This window comes from Lycium barbarum, chromosome 3 (genome assembly GCF_019175385.1).
Source record: "Lycium barbarum isolate Lr01 chromosome 3, ASM1917538v2, whole genome shotgun sequence".
NCBI classification, from domain to species: domain Eukaryota; kingdom Viridiplantae; phylum Streptophyta; class Magnoliopsida; order Solanales; family Solanaceae; genus Lycium; species Lycium barbarum.
The window spans coordinates 17,664,105-17,669,918 of record NC_083339.1 but is presented as its reverse complement, the minus strand read 5'-3'; the positions used below and the strand labels follow the sequence as shown (position 1 = coordinate 17,669,918).

Here is a 5,814-nt window from a genome sequence, read left to right as displayed (position 1 = left end):
TTTTGAAACTTGCATTAAAAGTTTAATTGAGTCGAACTATAGGTTGCCTGAATTCTTATAATGCCCGAGATATGTAGGAAATCCAGAGACCAGGGTCCAGCCACAAAATTGAAAATTGCATTAAAAAAAAAGGTCTTTTGAAATTAGTCGGCCAAAAATTAGGTTCGTCCAATTTTGATGATCAGGGATGGGCTTGCCATCCCCGAACACCGAAGGGGCAGTTGTTGATACCTAATTTTTTATCTTCAATAATTTTATTTAATTATTCGGAGTTCTTGAATCACAAACGGGGTAAAACTGTACATTTTACAAGCCAAAATGATTTTACAAAATTGTTTTGGTGACATTTTTCCATTTCATTTGGTAAAATATCATCAAATATATTAGTGTATGTCATCTAGCATATTTAGTATATTTTTAAGAATTTCAAACACGCTTATCATAATTTTAATTCAAAAACAGTGGAAACAATTAGTCAATTAAGTGTTTTTAAAAAATTAATAGTCAATTGATAAATATTTTACTCCGTTAAGCCAAGAAAAATGATTAATTAAATAGATAATAAATTACGTCTCAATTTTATGATTTATTTGGTTATAATTGAAATTATTTCCAAACAAATTGATTACAATTGATTTTCTGTTAATTGCATGGATCAATTGCTTTCTATGTTCTAATTGCGGCTATAATTGAAATAGCCAATAATTATTTGCTATGTGTTAATTAAGGCAACAATTGAAATAATTAACTTATCTTTTGCATTGGTCACATTTGAAAAGATCAATTGATTTTGCTTCTAATGTGTCCATAATTAAAAGGGAGTTAATTTTCACACTTTTTAATTTGTCAAATTAACTAAATGGCATGTTTTTCCCTTTTTTACATACATATATATATATACGCATATACGTGTATACACATATACAGGTGAATATATATGCATTTGGGCTTTCCCTCCTCATTTTTAGATGGCCTGGGCCAGTCATTAAGACCAGACCCAACCCAACCCAACATAACACCATATACGCACATAACAAAACGAACAGATCTCTAAGGTCTCATTTATTTGAAAGGCAGGGTTTTTCGGTGAAACCCTAGCCGCCACCACGATACTCACTCTCTCTCATCGTTATCGGCCAGGAGATGGCATGAGTGCAGTGTAGTCTTTCTTTACGTAGGTCATCCATGGCCATTTTGGGAAAATCAATAAATGCATTGCCCTCTTTCCACCGCAATTCAACCAAACGAGGTATAATCCTTCTCATCTTTTACTTTTCTGCAAATTAAAGTCAAACGAGCTCAAATACCTTAATGGGATTTGTCTATTTGCAATTTGAATTCGTTGATTCCTATTGGTTCATTGAGTTTGGACGGGATTTCAAGAGGAATCCCAAAAGTTAACTCAGTCCCACATCGAGTTTCAACAGAAAAATTAGGGGTTTTGGGGTTCTATACATTCCCATTGTTTTACACACACCTTACAAGTCTTAAATTTTGAATTTTACACAAGTATTTTAAAATAGAGCAAAAAAATAGTTCCAATTTATTTAGGGTTTAGCTTTAAGCTGAAACCCTTAGCTAATTGGAATTTTTAGTCTAAAAACTTGTGTTTTCTTTTTGTGGCTGAGTGTCAGGTAAGAAGCATAAGATTCCAACTCCAAATCTGGACAAGGGTTGTACATAAGAAAGGAAAATACTCTTCCTTCTTTTATTTTTAGTTTTAATATGCTTGTGTTTGTGTGTTGGTTAGTTTAATTATGCGTTAATTAGTTATTATCATATTTATACTTAGATATATTAGTTTAGTAGTCTATATGTGCTTAATTTAGCCTAGTTTAATATAGTTTAATGACATTTAGCTTAGTTTCATTTAGTTTAATGACATTTTGTTTAAGCAGTTTAGGTTAAGCATTAATTGCTTAGATATTTTAGATTAAGTAGTTATCTGAGTTAATTTGGTTTAGCTAATGTGCTTATAGTTTCTGTTTAGTTCAAATGATGTCTAATCTTGTACTTGTGTGATACCTGCTAGATCATTAGGGTGATTAATGTGGGTTAGTGGAATATTGTTTGGTTGTAATTTCATTAATTTAGCTTAACTAACATGTCTCATGCCTTGCTTAATCAATTCAGTTACTGTTTAAACTGAGAACATTCTAGGTTAATTATTAACATGCCTGTAGTTTAGTTCACTTACAATTCAACTACCAGATTAGTCCAGTTATTAGTACATAATATAGCTTGGGTGTGGTTCATGGTTAACAAAGTATGTATTAAGGTGAATGCAAGCATGATTTGAGTTGTTCTCCTCTCCCATTCATTGTATGATTGTTAGGATAGTTCTCAACTATGAGTAGGTTACGATTGATAACTAACCCAAAAAACTAAACACTGCTTTGTGTATACAAGATTTAGGTTAAACTGTGAAGAAAATACATGATCTATCTGTCTTTGAATAAATTGTAAATGACTTATTTCAAAACATGTGTATCTTCTATTTAAGTGCACCTTGTTGGGTCAAGACCTGTTCTGTTTGAAATCCCTGTAATGTTGATATCCCTATTAAATGAATTAATTGATTCTAACCCCTGAGGTAGCTAAATGCTTGCAAAGTATTCATCATGTCTGAGTCAAATAGAACTGAGTCCATATGTATTTGGTATATTGTGTGTATAAATGAGCTTAAAGTGTTCTAAATTGACTCCCATAAGCTAGTTTAAACATGAAGAAAATATGGTCATCCTTCCATAATTTGTCTAAAGGTCTAGTTTTTCTCTTGCACTACATGGATAATACCTGGGATATATATGTTATGCCGCTCTTCTTCTTTTTCTGAAATTGTTTAATTGTAGCAAGATAGGGATGAAACTATAATTAAGTAAGTAAGTTCAAACGCACAAACCTTGTTTTCAATGGCTATCTCTGAAAACTGAATATGACTGCTTTGTCTGACTGGACACCATGATATTTGTTTGGTCAAAAACATAGAAATGTTGATTCTATGCCAAAGAGTTTGGGTTAAAATGGTTCATGATTGATGTTGACTTGATTGTTTGAGGGTAAGTTGCTATTCTAACAGTTTAAAGCTTAAAGGTCAAATGTTTGCCTTCTCATAATAGACTGAATTAGTGTGGTTCATTTAAAGGGTAAATGATGACACTGTTCTTGATCATTTTAACTATAAAGAGAACTTATGAGGTTGTCACTTGATTTGTAAGAACATGAAAAGTGACTTACCTAGGGCTAGGGAGGGTCTAGGAAGGACATTGAGTAACCACTCTGTCTATTACTACCCATCCCAGGCTATTGGGGTTCCTTTTTATGGGATGAAAACATCATGCAACCCTCTAAGGTCCTAGTGAGTATAAAAAAGGGAAAATCATGTGTGTTTGTATGCTAAAATGAAGCTTGAATGCAAGGCAGCGAATGTAGTAATGCAATTTTACTTCTTTTCCTCAAATGTTGAAGGTTTCTATACTGAATATGTGTATTTTCTTACTTCTTGTTTGTTCTGTTTCATATCCTACCTTTGTGGTTATCTTAATGTTGTGAGTTTGAGAAGATGGAGCCTTATTTCCTTTTAGAATAGTCCTGCCTGTAATATGACCATACTGGGATGTTTCCTTATGCTCAGGATATTTTCCAACTAGTTTTGAATCCTTTTGTGATTTTCCCAAAGTATAATAAGAAGATAATTAATGAAGTATAATGATAAATCAGCATGACCCCTTTCCTTTTTTGTTCTCTAGGATTGTGGAATGGATGGAATAGTGGTTTAACTTTGAAAGAAAAGAAGATCCCTGTGGTGGTGCATACCCTCTGTCAAAATGAGTGTTTTGTTTAGTCTTCTTGAAGCATTGACTGCTTAGAATCAAGATTCTCTTTGTTAGAATGCTTTACGTAAAGCTGAACTTTGAATGATTGTCAATAAATATCCCCTGCTTCCTTTGACGCTCGTATACTGGTTAGATGGACATAGTTTATCGAAGTTTTATGCTATTTTCCCTCTTTTAATGGATAAAAAGATGAAGTTTGACATGTGTTCATGTTTTTATACATATAAGTGTTATGACAGTCTTGGAGGGGTAAAATATATTGGGTACACTGATACATATTCTTTATATGGATGCATACACGTGTTAAAATTGATTTGAGATGAATGCTGCTTTTGTTTGCTCGAGATTATCTTCTCTTCTCTTTTTCCCTTTTGTGTGATGTACTGTGATGAGAGATATACATCAGGTATACTAGATATACACCAGGTATACTAGATATGCATCCCCCTTATATACCCAGTATATATTGAGTTATATATCATGTATGCCCATGGTATATCATGATATTTATTGCGAACTGAACTGTTATCCACTAAATTGAGCCCATCTCCTTAATGCCACTATTCTAATAATTGATTTGGCCCTTGCCTTGCCTATTCACATGTATTGTTTTCATTTGGGCCTTTCTGAATTTTCCTTTGCTGCGTCATATTAATATGTTGGGCCTGTATCCCCTGCCAATCATGTCTTGGGCTTTCATTGTGCTGTTTCTGTTTAGTGAAGTATATGAGATTGTGCCTCGGTATATATAGGGTCGTATACATATCTGCTTAGACTACATTTAAGAATTAATTTTTGTTTAAATAGTTTGCTAAGTGTAGATACTCTCTAACAATCTTTCCCCTTTTCCCTTCTCCTTCTTCGCATGATACTCCGCGATACGGTTCATTTGGGTCGAAGCCACTGTTGGGCCAGAAGCCCAACACTCTCCTTCCATCGAGTCCGAAAAAATTGAAGGCCCAATTATGGGTGAAAATGGCAACTGGTGGGCTCGGTAGGCCCACCAACTTAACTTTTCTCTTTTATTTTCATATTTGTGTACATGTATATATACAGAATGCTTGTATAAATATTGAACCAATAGTTAGAACTTAGTTGAAATGATTTTCAAAGAGATGGTCTTTTTTCTTTTTTCATAAAATCAACATTGTCCGACAAATAAATTTGGCACAAAAAGAGGAATCAAAAGGGATATATATTTCAAAAAAAAGAAGAAGAGTTGTTTGGAAAAGAAGAAAATGGTTTAAGTTTATTTTTGGGCTAAGCCCCACTTTAACATGAATAAGGAAAAGAAAATATACTTAAATTTTTGTTTGAAGAAAGGGTTTTAAAGTAGGATGTGGTTGACCTTCAAAATGACTAAAAATGGATAAATATGTTGCATTTTGAAACAAACACTTTCATACTTGTATAAATCCATGGCTTGTTTACAAAGGAGATATACTCAAAGTTTTCAATAAATTTATAAGGACAAAAAGACACAACAATGGACCAAGTTCAGTTGAACTCTACTTAAGAGAAGTTTTAAGTGTGTTTTAATCCGAAAATGAAATAACTTTTAGCCTTATATGCATTTTTCAATGGAAAATTCAACTCTTTTTATTCTCAAATAAAGGAACTTTTTGTCAAAATGATTTATGATATGCCATGACAAGTTATACAAGAAACTAAACCATTTTAGACAAATAATTACAATAATAACACATTGAAGCTCGAAGGTCAATCGTATTTTACGAATCTTTAATACTAGGGTGCTTAAAATCTTCCTTAGGGGATCATCGGAACCCTTACCTTGAACTCTGGTTTTAAAGGATTTTTCTCTTGTTTGAATAAATCCTTTAACTCATTTTCCTAATTTCCCTTAATAAATTAGGTGACGACTCTAAAAACAAATAAATCCAATAGAGTCCACAAATTCGAAGTAGCTTTTATGCCTCGCGTAAAAGTGATCTGTGACATATATAATGCCATTAGGCCT

The 5,814-nt window shown here is 32.8% G+C and overlaps 1 long non-coding RNA gene across 1 annotated transcript; it reads left to right on the top strand.

Annotated features, from left to right (window-relative positions):
- The first annotated feature begins 993 nt into the window (after positions 1-993).
- LOC132630608 (uncharacterized) lies at positions 994-4,950 on the top strand. Its single transcript, XR_009578628.1, has 2 exons — positions 994-1,249; positions 3,750-4,950. It is a non-coding gene; the product is annotated as an uncharacterized LOC132630608 (long non-coding RNA).
- The last annotated feature ends 864 nt before the right edge of the window (positions 4,951-5,814 follow it).